Here is an 18644-nt window from a genome sequence, read left to right as displayed (position 1 = left end):
GTTTCTGTTGTATGGTATTTTATTGTAATTGCATTTATATAATGCAATACAACAGACAAGATACTTAAGACCTTTAGTTGATGCATACTGCACTACGCTGTTGAGTATTTGATGGAAAGACTGTTAAATTGCAGTATGGCCTTTGTGGAAAGCTTTTTGTTTTCAGATGTGTAATGACAAGATAGGTGCTCTTGTCTTGCTTTAGATTGCAGCGCCTGTGCTTGTAACAGTGAGAAGAGATGTGAGAGACAGAATGCAAGCACTTTGCATTATTTTGACTGTTGTACATGATTGTGCATGTCTCTGTAAAATGCAGCAAGGAATATGGTGTCCCAACCAGATAGAAGCAGCAGCACTTACTATTAACACATGTATCTCTAAACCTTTGAATTATACATGCACTACCCCCTAACAAATACACACACACTTTAACCTGTGGCTCCAGTTGACTATAACAAAGGGAATAATAAACACATTATTTCCTTACTGATGCCTCTTTAGGCACAATTCCATAGAAACTTTGCAGAGATTGAAATGCGCCTTTCTTTCCGTTCTGTGTAAGGTTTAGAGGGCACCCAGTGAATGTCACAATAGGTGGCAAAACCCTAGCAGTAATTATCAAACATAGCAGCATTTCGATTGCTGCTGTTGGGCAATGTTAGAGATATGGTGCTGGATAAAGAAATGTTATATTCGTAGCATGTGTTGGCCTTGTACACATATGCTTAGCATACACATGCCATCTTGTGTTAAGATCAGACGTAGCAAGTTGTTTTTGTTCGAAAAGTATTTTGAGTCACGAGGTATAGGGACTCCTCCTTTATTCTGTATTGTGCATGGTCATCGGCTCCTTTATTAAATTGTTTTTTCCGCCATCCGGTTCAGATGTCTACTTCAAATCTCCAGGATCGAAGCTTTGACACAGTTTATCGACCCTTCTGTGACTGATCTACATCACCCAACAACTGAGACGTGCAAGAAAACTGACCGATTACTGCTTTCTTCGACTTTCCGCCCACCTGGCCTCGGACCTAGCTCGACTTCAACAATTCAACCAGAAGAATGCAACACCCACGAAGAAGCAGAGGCCCAAGGAACTCCGATGGACATCCCCATTTTTCTCGCCAGCAGCAGTGAAGGGTCCAACTCCGACCAGGACATTGAAGAGGCCCAACACATCGCTTTGACAGGACACGTAAGTACTGTTGCGAAAGCCTTGCAAACACAAACAAAAGTGCAGGCAAGAGCTCTCAGAACCCCACAGCCCTCAGCCCATGGAAATGTCCAGCATAAAAGAAAGGAGCAGACAGTCATCCCTCCGCCCAAACTAGCCTTAAATGCAATCGAAAAGACTCAGGCACAGACTCCTTCCGAGTCGAAGCCAGTCTCGGAACCTGCATCGAAAAAACATACATCAACGTGCGAAGAAGCCTTCGGAGCTGAACATTGGACCAGACAAACCCGGAGCATCTTCCAACTTGAGGACACTGCCAGGGCCGAAAATACCCTCAACTCCGAAAACAACATCAGACACCAGGTCACTATCAGTGCGGAAAGACCCGTCTGCATCAAAAATGTCTTTGGCATCTAAGACTTTGTCAAAACCCAAGACAATCTCAGCAGCGAAAACACCGCAATCCCACATTGGCCTCAAGGAGCAGCCTTTTAAGCCTATTTTGTCCAAGCTACAGCTCGATGCCAGGCAAAGGATTCTGGCCATAAAACTCAGATACAGGCAAGGTGGTAACCAAACCATCTCTCCCACCTCCAGGTACATTACCAAAATGCAAGAAAACGTTTGAGGAGGAGATTTTTGTACCTGAACCACAGCAGCCCCGCGTAAACAATTTAGGGACAGGGGCATCAGTCCCATGCATTTCCCAACTGAACCTCCTCTACCACCTACTCCTCCAGTTAACCTACACCTCCTTCGCCACCTAGTCTTCCGGCAAAGCCATCCACACTTCCACCTTTACCAACCTCACCGCAACGCTCCCCTCTTGTTCATCCACAGGGGTCACCCATCACCTCTTCACTTGTGGAACGCAGCATTGGGCAAAACATATACCCTCTACTACAATCCATATTTACCAGACCCACGCGGACCCACGCGGTGATAATGATACACTTGATGAACCCTGGAATGACTATAATGTCAACCCACAAGGGTATACAGATCCTGATCTTTACTCCTCCAAGCCTCCACCACAAATTATGAGGTACTGCGCAGGGCTGCAGAATATCTTAAAGTTGATGAAGACGATTTCCTTGTAGAGAAACTATCGAAGACTCAACAAAACATCCAATTGTTACAGATGCTAAAGAACATCCTCAAACCCACAATGGAGATATTTATGCCACCCATCAAATCAAGGGTTTTAATGCTTAGGGTTGATTAAACAAATATATAAACCCTCACCAACTGACCCAACATATGTAAAGGGACTTGTCCCTCCTGATTCTCTTGTCGAACACACGGAGAGAAAATGAGCCACCTCTCAAGGGACAGGTGATGCTCTCCCACAGACAAAATGAGCAAGAAATGTGATGCTGCAGGTAAACGAGTTGCAGTGCAGACAGCAAACCATTTTAGAATCGCCAACTCAGTAGACCTTATCTCAAGGTACAATAGAGCACAGTGGCATGAAATTGTAACGCCCTGAACGTCTCAGGATCGTTTAACAGACACGACAATGAGGACGCAACCACTAGTGAAGGGTTAGTTGTTTTAATGAAGGCAAATATAATACAAAGAATAAACAAAAGTTATAGTCACTGGAATCCTCCAGGCTAAGTACGTTACCAGCCCACAGCACGGATGGTCCTAACCGTCCTCTGCATATACGCCGGTCCCGGCGTATGCCAACAGAGGGCAGAAATGAAATGGCCGACAATGCCAATCGGTAGGCTGTGAGGGGCACGAAGAGTGTTGGGGAGAATCGAGGAGTCAGGGAAACACCCAGCCGGGGTCTCTACCTGAAGGGAGCAGCCGCTCAACCTCTTCCTCAGACTGCACCGGGACGCGGAGTCACCTCCTGGTGATGCGTCACCGATACCCCAATCACAAGCAAGAAGACTGAACCGAGAGCAGCCGCTCGATCGATCCTGTGGACTTCCGAGTCTGTAACGCGGCAAACACCTCCTGGTGTGCGTTACAGCTGGCAGTCCCTGTGTCTCTGGTCGGGCTGGGAGTTACGACTCCAACCAGCAAAAGCGCCACTGCGCTTGGACTCAGCCGAGTCAAAAAGCGAAGCTCAATGGTTGACCGGTAGAGCTTCCGGGTCCTTCACAGGTGACGATGGGGCAAGACACGGCCCAGGGAGTAACGACTCGACCTACCTCCGTTCTTGCCTTACTGGAGCACCACTCCGGAACACTGCTCTTCACGAAGCAGGTACGTCGGTGTGAACACAATATCCGACAGCGTTGTACCTCCCGGTTCCTCCCTTTATAGGGCGTGTTTTCCTTGAGTTATGTAACAGCTCTCCTGTTTACATAAGGGCGTGTTTCCTTGAGTTATGTAACAGCTCTCCTGTTTACATAAGGGCGTGTTTCCCTTGAGTTATGTAACAGCTCTCCTGTTTACATAAGGGCGTGTTTTCCTTGAGTTATGTAACAGCTCTCCTGTTTACATAAGGGCGTGTTTCCCTTGCATGACAGGAATTCTTGACAGTACATCCTCCCTCTCAGCGGCTCCCCACGGGTCCAGCGCTGGCAGGAAAACGCCGATGGAACAAGGAGACCAAGCGCGGAGCATGAACCCCTTCAGCCGGTTCCCATGAATGCTCCTCCGGGCCATAGCCTTTCCACGCAACCAGGTACCACAGCTTCCCCCTGCGCCATTTGGACGCCCGTATGCCCGACACTTCATACTCCACCTCCGACTCCACGCATACCGGCCGAGGTGTCCCAGACGGCTTGGAGGGTGCTGGTTTGAGCAATGATACATGAAAGACAGGGTGTATCCGCAATGACTGGGGCAAGCACACCTTCACGTTCACGGGACCCATACACTTGGTAATTCGATAGGGGCCCATGTACTTGGGATGGAACACACTGTTCTTTCGAAACCTCATGTTTCTTGTGGATATCCAGACGTAGTCTCCAGTGCGGTACAGTGGCCCGGGCCTTCTCTTCCTATCTGCCGCAGCCTTGTATCTTCTCTTGGCCTCTATTAGGACAGCCCTTGAGCGCATCAATGTGTCTTTTATGTGTGCCACCCTGTCCGCTGTGGCGGGAATCCTGTCCTCTCTGAACGGATGTAGAAATGGCAAGAACCTGGGATGTTGGCCATAGTTGCTATAGAACGGAGATGACTCTGTGGAGCTGTGAGTGGCGTTGTTATAGGCTATCTCTGCAACCCATAGCAAGTCGACCCATTCTTCCCTGCCCTGGTCCACAAAACATCGCAGATACTGTTTGAGCGTTTGGTTCAGGCGCTCGGTTTGGCCGTCCGTTTGAGGGTGGTAGCTGGTGGACAGGGCGGTCTTAACATGCAGCGCAGTGCACCAAGTCTTCCAGAATTGCGCAGTAAACTGCGACCCCCGGTCCGACACGATCACCCCAGGTAATCCATGCAGTCGTACCACATTCTTTAGGAGTAGTGACGCCAATTCCCCGGCCGTAGGGACTCTCTTGCAGGGGATGAAGTGCCCCATTTTCGTCAAGTAATCCACCACCACCAGTATTGCCGTCATCCCCTGGTCTACCGGTAGGCCCACCACGAAGTCCAGTGATATGCTATCCCATGGTCTATCCGGGGTTGGAAGTGGATGTAAGAGCCCTTGGGTTCGGCCATGGTCGGCCTTCATGGTAGCACACGTAGGACACTCCTGTCCCCACCTCCTGACATCCACTCTCATGGTTGGCCACCAGAAATGCCGTCCCATGCTAGCCACCGTTTTTTCAAAGCCCAAATGACCTGCGCATGGAGAGTCATGGCACCAGATGAATGCTTGTTTCCTTAGCCTAGGCGTGGGTATCAATAGGCACCTGCCCTTCAGGGGTATCCCGTCCTTCAGCTGCCATTCTCTGTGACTGAGGAGCCACCTCCGCCATGCGAATGACCTGATCCCTCTCTTTATTCCCCTCAGGAAAGTATCCGGTTGGATAACCCCCAATACCATCCTCGGGGAAATGATGGAACGCTCGGTCGCAGGCAATGGTTCCTTAACTGCAGATTGAAGGGACAGGGCGTCCGCCTTTCGGTTTTCCGTCCCCGGCCGATATGTGATGCGGAAGTTGAACCCCGCAAAGAAGATCATCCACCGCAGCTGCCTGGGAGAAAGGTGTCTAGTGGCCGTCATGAACTGTAGGTTCCGATGGTCCGTGTACACCGATACCACATGTCTTGCCCCCATCAACCAATGCCTCCATTCGGTGAAGGCGTCCTTGATTGCGAGAAGCTCCTTCTCCGCAATATGGTAGTTGCGTTCGGCGTCGTTGAGTTTGCGGGACATGTACGCAACGGGATGAAGCACCCCTGTGTCGTGGTTGCGTTGGGACAAGATAGCCCCCAGCGCCACATCCGACGCGTCCGCTTCCACCACGTAGGGGAGATCCGGATCGGGGTGAGCCAACACCGGCGCCTTACCAAAGGCGCTTTTCAGGGCCTCAAAGGCTTTGTTCGCTTCAGGGGACCAGACAAACTCCTTGGACTTCCTCAGTAGCTGTGTGATTGGGGCCACCACTCCTGAAAATCCATCTATGAACCGCCTGTAAAAGTTGGCGAAGCCAATGAAACTTTGGACGTCCTTTACGCTTTGGGGCACCGGCCATTCTTTCACCGCCTTGATCTTTCGTTCTGCCATCTCCTGTCCCTCTGGACTCAGCATCACTCCGAGGAATTCCACGGATGTGACGTGGAAGTCACACTTGCTGAGTTTACAAAACAGCATGTTTTCCCTCAGCTTTTGGAGCACAGCTTTGACGTGGTGTGCGTGCTCCTCCACACTGGACGAATAGATGAGGATGTCGTCGATATATACGACCACGTAGATATCCAACTCCTCTCTGAATACCTCATTCAAAAAGTACTGAAAGGCTGCCGGGGCGTTGCACAGACCGAACGGCATGACGAGGTACTCAAAAAGGCCGAACCTGGTCTTAAAGGCGGTCTTCCACTCGTCTCCGTCCCTCATGCGCACCAGATGGTATGCCCCTTTCAAATCCAACTTGGTGTAGATACGAGCTTTCTTGACCTGTTCCAGAAGTACACTGATGAGAGGCAAGGGGTACCGATTTTTTATGGTTATCGCATTCAATGCCCTAAAGTCCACACAGGCTCTCAGCTCCCCATTATCCTTCGGGATGAAGAAGAGTGGCGAGGCGGCCGGAGACTTGGACGGGCGGATGAATCCTAGCTTGAGGAGTTTATCCAGGTACCCCCGGAGATGCACGTTTTCAGGCTCCGTCAGGGCATACAGCCTGCCGCTGGGAACGCTGGCCCCTGGCACCAGGTCGATCTGGCAGTCAAACTGTCTATGTGGTGGTAGCACTTCCGCCTTCACCTCATCAAATACATCCTCAAAACTGTGATAAGCCTGGGGGAGAGCCACATCTTTTTCTGCCGCTGTAGCCACCGTCTGACTCCCGCTCTCATCTGCGTCAAGGGATTCCGTTCTTATTCCACAATGCAGGATGCAATACGGTGACGTCATTTCGATGCGATGTGTTGGCCAATCCACAAAGGGGTTGTGTTTCTGTAGCCACGGCAATCCCAATATGACGCCATATTGGGGCGCTCGGATGATGTTAAAATCGATTTGTTCCAAATGGTTCCACCCATATCTCATCGGAAGGACCCCCGTGTGCTGCCCGATGGGCCCCGTCACCAATCGCCTTCCGTCTACAGCATAGACGTCTTCGGGTACAGCTTTGGGAAGAAGCACTAGCCCTAGCCTGCATGCCTCGTTGTGGTCCATAAACATGCCAGTGGCCCCTGAATCCACCATGGCCACAACGGGTATCCACTGGTCATGCACTCCCACGTGCACCGTGATAAACAGGTGTCGTTGTCCCTTAGTGACCGAGTTGGAAAGTGAAGGGATGGATGAGTGACTCCGAGATGCCCCTTCTCTGGTCTTGGAGTCCTCTAGTTTTCCGCCGGTATGTCCACCACGGCTGTTACCGACCGGTTGGCCCGATAACGTGACGTCTTCGGTTTGGCAGGGCATTCACGTACGTAGTGGCCTTTTTTGCCACAATATAGGCACAATCCTTGTTTACGGCGTGACTCTTTCTCCGTGGCTGTGAGGCTCGCTCGTATTGCGCCGATGTCCATGGGTTCTCCCTTGGATGCGGTGGAAGTTTCAGGACTTCCCACCGTCACATAGGATGGAAGGGATTTTCCTTTTCTCCCATGATCCCCCTTTCTTTCACTTAGCCTATGTTCCAGCCGTAATACCAGGTTGATAAGGCCCTCACATGTCTTGGGTTGAGGGTCAATATGAGCCACGGCGTCCTTGAGCTCATCGCACAGCCCTTGATGGAAGAGCGCCGTCTGTTTAGCAACAGGCCACTTGGTTTCCGCAACCAGCCTTCGGAACGCGTTGAGATACTGCACCAGGTCGTTGGATCCCTGTCTCAACTCAAGCATTTCACGGTCCGCCGTGTACGAGTCAGCCCTTCTGTCGAATACCTTCAGGAATTCCTCGCGAAAAGCACCCCAATCACATAAGAGGGGGTCGTCCCTGCTCACCAGAGGTACGGCCCATTGTGCCGCGTTTCCAGCCAAATAGGATATAAGGAAAGCCACACGAGCCTGACTCGTGGGGAACGCCTTTGGTTTGCACGATAAATGTAGCGCCACTTGTGTGAGGAATACCTGCACTGTGTTAGGATCCCCACTGTACCTCTCTGGTGTCGCCAAGGGGATGGCTACCGGCATTTCCACTACTACCGCAGGGGTCTGATTCGTGAGGGAGGTGCTGGGCGTGAGCGGGTCCAATTGGATAGCATCCAGTCTGGCTTTTACATCGGCTGTTTCTTGCCTAGAGGCAGCCACTTCAACTTGCATGGCCGCTAAAGCAGCCAGCACATCATCAAGCGTTGCCATGTCTGTTATCGACCGGGAGACAGTTAGTGTTATTAAGGTCGGATATTTTGTAACGCCCTGAACGTCTCAGGATCGTTTAACAGACACGACAATGAGGACGCAACCACTAGTGAAGGGTTAGTTGTTTTAATGAAGGCAAATATAATACAAAGAATAAACAAAAGTTATAGTCACTGGAATCCTCCAGGCTAAGTACGTTACCAGCCCACAGCACGGATGGTCCTAACCGTCCTCTGCATATACGCCGGTCCCGGCGTATGCCAACAGAGGGCAGAAATGAAATGGCCGACAATGCCAATCGGTAGGCTGTGAGGGGCACGAAGAGTGTTGGGGAGAATCGAGGAGTCAGGGAAACACCCAGCCGGGGTCTCTACCTGAAGGGAGCAGCCGCTCAACCTCTTCCTCAGACTGCACCGGGACGCGGAGTCACCTCCTGGTGATGCGTCACCGATACCCCAATCACAAGCAAGAAGACTGAACCGAGAGCAGCCGCTCGATCGATCCTGTGGACTTCCGAGTCTGTAACGCGGCAAACACCTCCTGGTGTGCGTTACAGCTGGCAGTCCCTGTGTCTCTGGTCGGGCTGGGAGTTACGACTCCAACCAGCAAAAGCGCCACTGCGCTTGGACTCAGCCGAGTCAAAAAGCGAAGCTCAATGGTTGACCGGTAGAGCTTCCGGGTCCTTCACAGGTGACGATGGGGCAAGACACGGCCCAGGGAGTAACGACTCGACCTACCTCCGTTCTTGCCTTACTGGAGCACCACTCCGGAACACTGCTCTTCACGAAGCAGGTACGTCGGTGTGAACACAATATCCGACAGCGTTGTACCTCCCGGTTCCTCCCTTTATAGGGCGTGTTTTCCTTGAGTTATGTAACAGCTCTCCTGTTTACATAAGGGCGTGTTTCCTTGAGTTATGTAACAGCTCTCCTGTTTACATAAGGGCGTGTTTTCCTTGAGTTATGTAACAGCTCTCCTGTTTACATAAGGGCGTGTTTCCCTTGCATGACAGGAATTCTTGACAGAAATGCAGGAATTATTACAACACCTTCCTGCTCAATATAAACAAAGAAGAACAAAACTGGGAGAAGAGGGAAAAATCATCTATATCTCAACAATCCAGTGTGCTAGGGAAGTTAACACTAAAATTATAATCAGACACCACGCGTGGCTTAGGGTGTCGGGGTTTAAAACCGATGTCCAAGCAATATCTCCTCAAATTACCTTTTGACGGAGAACACGTTTTTGGGCCACAAGTGGAAGAAATGCTAGAAAAGATTAACAAGCATTGGCATAGCCAATAGGTCTCGCTTTTGGGACCTTATAAGTATTTAGTTGTGCAGCACAATATCCTTGGTGCAACAACATGAACTGTTGCATGGCTAAACACTATAAGGTCCCAAAGGCAAGACCTATTGGCTATGCCAATGCTTGTTTATGTAGTTGTGGAATGGTCCAGCAGTCGCGGCAACCGGGTACGTGTTCCGGAACACAGAGGAAGAGCGTGAACCACCTCTACTTCCGCACGGCTACGCTGACGAGGTCCATCCTTTAGCTAAGGAGGGCCGCATCTAGGGACACGCATAAACGACGTGTTCCTCTTCTACTTTTTCTACAAGATTTCCTAAAATATAGGACTATTGGGATTATAGGGCGTCTTTTCCCGATTCCCATGTTGCACATTCTTTCTTAAGGTCCTGATGAAGCGCTCTTAGATCCATTAGGGACTCATTAAAGCGCGAAACATGTCGACCCCCTATATCCACCTTCTTCACTACACGGGTGTGAGAAGAGGGAATGTATTTGTTTAATTTCCCCTCTCACATAGGCAACTGACCTTGCTTCTCCATCCCCCGTGACATATCTTAACCCCTTCCATGCGGGGCGGATTCCCCCGCTGTGCTAAGCGCTGCTTGCGCGGGCGTGGTCATGACGGAACGGTTCCGTCATGAGCACAGCTCAACCGACGCTCATGACGGAACCGTTCCGTCATGAGCACCGAAGGGGTTAACCAGGCTCCAGGGACATCCTCAATAAATTGTTAGTGTCCTTGGGTTCTTTTTATATTTCACTCACCACCATCACTTTGTCCCACACACCCCCATGCACAAGTGCGGCAAACTCCTAAAAGATCTCCATCAAAGAGCCCCGTCAAACGGGCCCGTGAGGGACTGCAGCGCCACCCCCACGAGGAGCACCAGCCCGATGATGATGCTATACACCTGAAAGGGTGTGTGAGGGCACCTCTAGATCCACACAGGAGTACCTTACTCTCTCTCGGCACACTCGAACTCTTTTGGAGACATCTCACACTTCCCTTCAGCCTACCTTGCTGTTTATTCGCATCTCTTTGCCCATAGGAACTGTTACCATCCTATTTTGCTATCGTTGTGAAACCGAACCCATATCTTGTCGAGTTTGGGCAATGTATCTCACGTATGCTTGTGTTCAGCAACCTGTTTTGAGTAGTGGTCATCTCCTGGTTAATTTCAGTTCTTTTCAGTATTGCTCGGTAACTTTACATCTGGAGGTTTTACTACAGGGGTGTAACTCAGGCCCCTGCAGTGCAAGGGAGGGAACACAAGCATCCCTCAGTAACATAAACAGCATGGAATGCATTCTCATGCACAGTGGCTTTGGAGTGCAAATAGTTTGTGTGACATCACAACCAAGCATCCACTCCTCTCACCCCACAGGCTTGGGTCAGCCCTCCATCTCTTTCATTCGCCCCCACTCCCTGTAGTGTCTCCCTTTTGCAGCGAGCCAGAGATTAATTATGAGCTGTTTTGCTTGCCCTGGCAGAAGGGATGGGAAAAGCCATTAGGGCTTCTGCGTCATGCTGTCAGTGGGCCAGGATGCAGGGCAGAGGGGCACGTCCAGGGCTGCACTCCCTCCCTTTAAACCGGAATAAATGGGCCTCCTCTTTTGAAGTCGGGTGGGGACACGGAGGGGGGGGGGGGGGCGCAGCGGGCTGAAAGGAGAGAGAACAAAGACCCAAATATCTGATCAGAAAACGCTTTATAAATAAAGCCCTCAGGAGGGCAGAATTACACATGACAATAGCCCCCGACCTCTGTGTGTGTGTGTGGTGGGGGAGGACAACAGATGCCCCCTCAGTATCTTGAAAGGGCAAATATTACTCATTGGGCGGCTGTGCTAACGGGAGGTGCTGGGGTGCCGAGGAGAGATGGCACGGGAAGGTCTCGGGGAAGTTCTAGGATTACCCACGGAGCTTGGCCCCTGGTGGTCCGATTCTTCCACACAGATAGCTTCTGGGCCCGAGGGGGTATGAAGGAAGGAAGAGATGGGTGTGAACTAAGGAAGTGACGTCTGTGAAGGAAGAGAATGGAGTGAAGGAAGGAAGTGACGGATGTGAAGCAAGTGATGGGATGCAGGAAGGAAGAGATGTATGTGAAGGAAATACGATACAGATGTTAAGGAAGAGACGAGCGTGAAGGAAGAGATGGGTGTGGAGGACAGAAGGGATGGTTGAATGTGAAGGATGGAGGAGGGGGATTGAAAGAAGGAGGCGATGGTTGTGAGGAAGGAAGTCCTAGGTAAAAAGTATGGAAGAGCTGGATGTCAAAGACGGATTAAATAGAGTGGTTCCGAGGATGGATGGAAGAGATGGGTGGGAAGGACCGAGAGGAGGGTGGGTGGCAAGGACAAAGAAGGAGGGTTGAATGAAAGAAGAGTCGAGATGAAGGACGGAAGGTACGGGTGTGAAGGATTGAAGAAGTGGCTGGGAAAGAACATCCATTGCACATACAATATTGAGGAGGGGACACACACATATTGCACAGGCTTTACCGACATGCATACGCGTGAAGCTCACACTGCACATACACACAGTGCAGGGACATGCACAGGCACACTTTTTTCTGTAAATATAAACCTTGCACACGCACCTAAACTTGTTGCACAGACAAATGCCTACAGGAATTGCGCAAGCGTGCGCACACACACACACACTTGATTCGCCTATACACGCGGAGACGGGCACATAATATGACTGTGGTTTTCGAGATTAAAGAAAGAGCTAGAAATTAAATAGATTCTGTGGTGTGTTAGCCGACTGGGAAATAGAAAGAGTTCATGGGCATGTCGATCCGCTTCCATTGATAAGGTCTTGGGCAACGTTTTGTGTAGACAGCTGCTTTCTTGCAGTCACCGACAATGTCAAGAGAACACTTAACACTCCTGCAAGAGGAAGTTCAAACTCTGCTTCAAAACAGAGCCATAGAGCAAGTCCCAAAGCAATACTAGGGACATGGGGTGCACTCATTGTATTTCAGACAACGCCTTAAGGCCCATATTAGACCTCAGACCAATCAACAAGCTCATCTTGTCGGAGAACTTCCAGAATGTTACACTATAGGAAGTCATGCCACTGCAGCAGCAAGGAGACTTCATAACAGCCATAGACCTCAAGGATCTCTATTTTCACATACCAATACACCCAGCCCATCGGCGCTACCTCTATTTTCAAGTAAGTACCCAACATTATCAGTTCAAAGTGTTGCCGTTTGAAGTAACTACTACACCAAGAGTATTCACAAAATGTCTCGCAGTAGTAGCTGCTCATCTCAGAAAGGAGGGGGGCACACCCGTGCTCCCATATCTAGACGATTGGCTGATCAAGAGTGCAAGCTAATGATAATGTCTGCAGGACACTCAGAAGGTAATCAACCTGCACAGCCTGGACTTCATGCTCAATGTTACAAAATCTCACCCGCAACCCTTACAGATGCACCCGTTCCTCTGCGCATTCCTAAACTCCATCTCAGTAAAGGCTTATCCCAGTTCTGCAAGAGTACAAAAGGTCCAGCTTGCATTGCCTCTTTTTCAACTACATCGTAACTCACAGTCAAAACAGTGATGAGCCTTATAGGTATGATGGCCTCATGTAGTACAACAATAGACGCATTCTTACACGGTTGGCAGGGGCGCACATGCAACATCTCACAGTGCGAGGGCAGTGATCCAAAATACAAAAATACCTACACATCAGTCACCTAAACCTTCTTGTGATTCAAAAAGCTCTCAAGGCTTTTCAACTTCTTCCCCACAGAGTGGTACGAGCCCGCACCGACAACATAACCCCCATGTGTTAACAAAAGCAAGAAGGCATGCACTCCATACAGCTTTCTCGTATAGCGCAGCGCATATGGCATTGGGCCATACATCTCAACATACACTTCCAAGCAGAATACCTCCAGGGGTGGGCAACGACTTTGCAGATATGCTCAGCAGATTGCAACAACAGACACATGAGTAGAAAATCAATACAACACTACTCCACTCATACTTCAAATGGTGGGAGACCCTAGAAATAGATGTTCGAGGCATATGAGCTGCAGATTACACACTTTTGCATAGATCGCCATCTGGTGTTGGGCCCGGATGTTTGCAGTTTGTTTTTCCTCTTGGAAAGTCTTTGGAAGTCACGAGGTTGGTGACTCCTCCCTTGGATCGTATTGCGCATGGGCTTCGACTCTATCCTCAGATTGTTTTTTTCCGCCATCGGGCTCGGATGTAATACTTTGCGCTCCGGTTCCGAACATTTCCAGTTCTACGATCGAAGCGGAATCCTCGCTCATCGCGGTATTGTTCAGATCCAGATCTCCTCAATCACCTTCTCTTCGACACATCTTCGATTCCAGTCGTCGACGGCGGCCTTCGGGCCTACACAAGCTCCGGTCCCGGCTGATGGAAAGAACTCCTTTCAAGAAGTGCCCTCGATGTGGGTCCAAATTCCCCCACACCGATCTTCATGAGGTGTGCAACCTCTGCCTCTCCCCTGAACACGAGGCTCGAGACTGTCCGGCCTGCAAGTCTTTCAGATCCAAAAAGACTATTCGAGATCGAAGGGCCAAACGAAACATGGCGCACTCCTCGACCTCCGTTCCAGTCGACATCTTCGGGGACGACGTCGAAGATCCGGCACAGCAGCACACCAAAGAGGACCTCGTCAGTGCTTCCGAAACCGACGACTCAGATGTGGTGGACATCACCCCGGCGCAGAGGGTCGTGAGTACTATACCCCCTCCCGCACCCGCGCCCACACCCAAAACTCTTCGGTCACGCCTTCGGGCCTAGGCAAGTCCAGAGACACTGCTTCAAACACCCCACCTTCGGGCCCGGTGAAGAAGCCAAATAAGCCTTCCGGCGGCTCGGGCTCGAGCCAGCCCTCCAGCGGTGCCGAGAAACACACTTCGGCACCGAAAAAGAGACCGGCCTCTACTTCGACACCGAGCTCCGCACCAAAATCCTCGGTGTCGAAACCCAGCCTTTCGGTACCAAACCCCATAAGGCCCTCGGCACCGACACTTCTACGCCGAAGCCCACCTCGGCGCCGACCAAGAAATCTGAGGTTCCCAAGCCCAGTGCTAAGCACGGCACGGACAAGCCTAAAAAGTCATCGGCCCCGAAACCTTCGGCGCCGACGGAACAAACATTGTCACAGGAACTGTTTACACCGGATCCCTTGCAAAAGACTCTTACCAAGGATCCAAAAACTGGACATTTGGCACTCTCTTCTAAAAAGAGACATTTGGACAAACCGGCTCCGCCTCCACCTCCAAAGAGGAAGGACTCTGCTACCTCCCCTTTCAGAATGCCTTCCCCACCTCCTCCACCCTCTCCACCTCTGCCCCCTCCACCTTCTCCACCCCCACCTCATCGCTCCCCGACCCCGTCTCCAGACGATGATGATCAGGGGGACCCATATTACGATCCAAGGGATGGGCCCCAGGATCCCCAGACCCATGGGACAACTACAATAATCCAGACATTCCAGACGTCCCACAAGATGACCTTTACCCTTCCAGGCCATCTCCACCGGAAGACTCATTAGGTTTCCACCACCTACTTCAGAGGGCGGAACATTTTCACTTGGGTAGAGCTACACACTGACCCAGTAGAGGAGGATTTCCTCCTCGACACCTTTGATACCGCACATAGGTCTACCTCCATACTACCTATGCTCAAGGGGGTGATAAAACATGCGCCAGAGGTTTTTAAGGACCCAGTCAGGGCTAGGGTCATTAACCCACGCATAGAGAGAAAGTACAAAGCTGCCCCCACAGATCCTGCCTATATCAAAGGGCCAGCGCCACTAGATTCCCTAGTGGTTTCCACTGCACGGAAGAGGTCAAACTCCCAGGCGTCAGGCGAAGCACCACCACCTGACAAAGAGTCAAAGCTACTGGACGCGTCAGGAAAGCGCACTGCGTCACAGGCAGCCAATATATGGCGTATCGCCAACACTCAAGCTCTATTGGCCAGATACGATAGAGCGCATTATGATGAATTAGAAACCATAATGCACCACCTCCCAGAAAGATACAAAAATAGGCCCAATTAATTAATTCAGGAGGGTAAGACTATGACTAACACCTCCATACGCTGTGCCTTAGACGCAGCAGGCACAGCCTCCAGGGCCATTAACACTAGCGTCCTCCTCCGTCGCCATGCTTGGCTGAGAGTATCAGGCTTCAAACCTGAGGTACAGGCCTCCATCCTAAATCACCCCTTTGACCAAGAACACCTATTCGGCCCAAAGGTAGATGAGGCCCTCGAGAAAATGAAGGACACGGATACGGCGAAATCTATGGGAGCCCTGCTGTCACACCCTCCTAGGCGCTCCTTTCGCCGCTCTTCCTTTCGGGGTACGGCTAGAGGCTACTCCTCAGATAGCGCGTCCACTTCCTACAAACCCTCTGCTCAGTCCACCTTCACAAGGGGTTATCAAAGAGGCGGCTATAGGGGCAATAACAATAAAGGCAGAGGCAAAACAAATACCGCCCGCTCTGCCACACCGCCTACCCAATGACTTCCCCCCGCTCCCTGCAGACCATCCCACTCCAGTCGGGGGCAGGCTACAAAATTTCCTTCAGGTCTGGGAGACAAATGGGTGACCCAAATTATTTGCTCAGGGTACTGCCTAGAATTGACATCTACCCCCCCAAACATTCCACCCAGGCAACGCCCAATGTCACAAGAACATTCCACATTACTAAAACAGGAGGTAACCTCCCTCCTACGAAAACAGGCAATAGAACAAGTTCCCGCCAATCAGCAAAATTTAGGGGTCTACTCCCTATATTTCCTAATACCAAAAAGAGACGAGACTCTACGACCTATTCTAGATCTCCGGCCTCCAAACACATACATACATTCGGACCATTTTCACATGGTAACACTTCAGCAGGTACTTCCGCTCCTCTCCCAGAACGACTTTCTCACCGCACTGGACTTGAAAGACGCATACTTTCACATTCCGGTACACCATGCTCACAGAAAGTACCTCAGATTTGTAGTGGACGGGCAACACTACCAGTTCAAGGTGCTCCCATTCGGGGTCACAACAGCACCAAGGGTATTCACCAAGTGCCTAGCGGTAGTGGCGACACACCTCAGAAGACAGCACATTCACGTCTTCCCATATTTGGACGACTGGCTGATAAAAGCCACGTCCTACAACCAATGTGTACACCACACCGCCACTACAATCCAACTACTTCACCAGCTAGGCTGCACGGTGAACCACCAAAAGTCCCAGCTAACACCATCCCACATAAAGCAATACCTCGGTGCCACCATAGACACCTCAAAAGCCATAGCCTACCTCAATCCTGCCAGGATTGCAAGCATTCAGGCTTTGCTTCAAAGATTCATACCTCAACACTCTCTTCCAGCAAGAGTGTTTATGCAACTCATAGGGATGATGGCCTCTTGCATTTTCATAGTGCCTTACGCAAGACTCCAGATGCGTCCACTCCAAGAGTGCTTAGCGTGCCAATGGAACCAGGCCCAGGGGCAACTGACAGATCTGGTGTTGGTAGACGGTCGCACCCATCGCTCTCTGCAGTGGTGGAACACCACAAATCTTTCCAGAGGTCGACCGTTCCTGGACCCGGTTCCACAAATAATCCTGACAACAGACGCATTGCTCTCCGGCTGGGGAGCTCATCTATTACACCTCACAGTGCAGGGCACATGGACTCCGCAACAAAAGTTACTCCATATCAACCATCTGGAGTTACTGGCAATCTTTCTAGCCCTAAAATCCTTTCAAACACAGATTTTAGGCAAGGTAGTCCTCATTCGCACAGACAACATTACGGCCATGTACTACATTCAAAAACAAGGTGGCACACTCTCCACAGCTCTCTCAACTAGCACAGAGCATATGGAGATGGGCAATTCCACACAAAATCTTTCTCCTAGCCCAACATGTCCCAGGAGTCCAAAACACCATGGCAGATCTGCTCAGCAGACAGACGCAGCAGATCCACGAATGGGAACTTCACTCACAGGTTCTTCACCCGTTCTTTCAGATGTGGGGGCATCCACAGATAGACCTCTTAGCCACCCACGAAAGCAAAAAATGCCCAAGCTTCGCCGCCAGATACACACACCCATTGTCCAAAGGCAATGCGATATGGATGAACTGGTCAGGCAAATTTGCGTACGCCTTTACACCTCTCCCACTAATTCCATTAGTGGTGCGAAAGCTACAACCGCATTCCCTCACACTGATCCTAGTAGCTCCAACAAGGGCCAGACAACCGTGGTACACCACGCTGCTGGAACTCTCGGTAGTACCACACCAAAAGCTACACCTCTCACCATGTCTCCTAACCCAGAACCATGGAGAGATCAGACACCCGGACCCAGCTCAGCTCAACCTTGCGATCTCGCTCCTGAGATCCTAGAATTCGGATACCTTAACCTTCCCCCTGACTGTATGAACGTCATCAGAGAAGCTAGACGCCCTACCACTAGAGCCTGCTACGCTGCCAAGTGGAAAAGATTTGTTGTTTATTGCCATAACAACACAATCAATCCTCTAGACGTATCTATACAGCACATCATATGCTACTTGCTTAATCTACAAATGTGTAACCTAGCATATACATCCATTCGGCTACACCTCGCAGCAATTGCCGCTTACCTACAGAACAGACAGCACCTATCACTTTTCAGAGTGCCTGCCATTAAAGCCTTCATGGAAGGCCTCAAACGAATAATTCCCCCCAGAGTACCACCCTCACCTGTGTGGAACTTAAATATAGTGCTCACAAGGCTAATGGGACCGCCTTTTGAACCCTTGCATAAATGCGAACTGCAATTCCTCACATGGAAAACAGCTTTTCTTGTAGCCATCACTTCCCTTAGAAGGGTCAGTGAGATACAAGCACTTACTATACAAGAACCTTTTCTCCAAATGCACCAGAACAAGGTTGTTCTCCGTACCAACCCAAAATTCCTACCCTAAATCATTTCCCCCTTTCATCTAAACCAATCGGTAGAATTACCGGTATTTTTCTTGCAACCTCAAACTGTTGCAGAAAGGGCTCTACACACGCTAGATGTTAAACGGGCCTTACTTTACTATATCCAGAGAACACAACCTTTCAGAAAGACCAAACAACTATTTGTCTCCTTCTCTCCACTACACAAAGGCAACCCCATCTCAAAATCAGGGATAGCTAGGTGGATTGTAAAATGCATACAGATTTGCTACCACAAAGCAAAACGAACGCTATCTGTTCCCCCTAAAGCCCACTCTACACAAAAGATA

At 50.3% G+C, this 18644-nt stretch overlaps 1 protein-coding gene across 4 annotated transcripts in view; it reads left to right on the top strand.

Moving 5' to 3' along the window:
* ASH1L (ASH1 like histone lysine methyltransferase) overlaps positions 1-18644 on the top strand; it is a 599934-nt gene that overhangs the window by 499320 nt on the left and 81970 nt on the right. The window lies entirely within an intron of this gene.

Source organism: Triturus cristatus, chromosome 12 (assembly GCF_964204655.1).
Source record: "Triturus cristatus chromosome 12, aTriCri1.1, whole genome shotgun sequence".
Lineage (NCBI taxonomy): Eukaryota > Metazoa > Chordata > Amphibia > Caudata > Salamandridae > Triturus > Triturus cristatus.
Note: the sequence above shows the minus strand (reverse complement) of the source record. Positions and strands in the feature narration are given on the sequence as shown.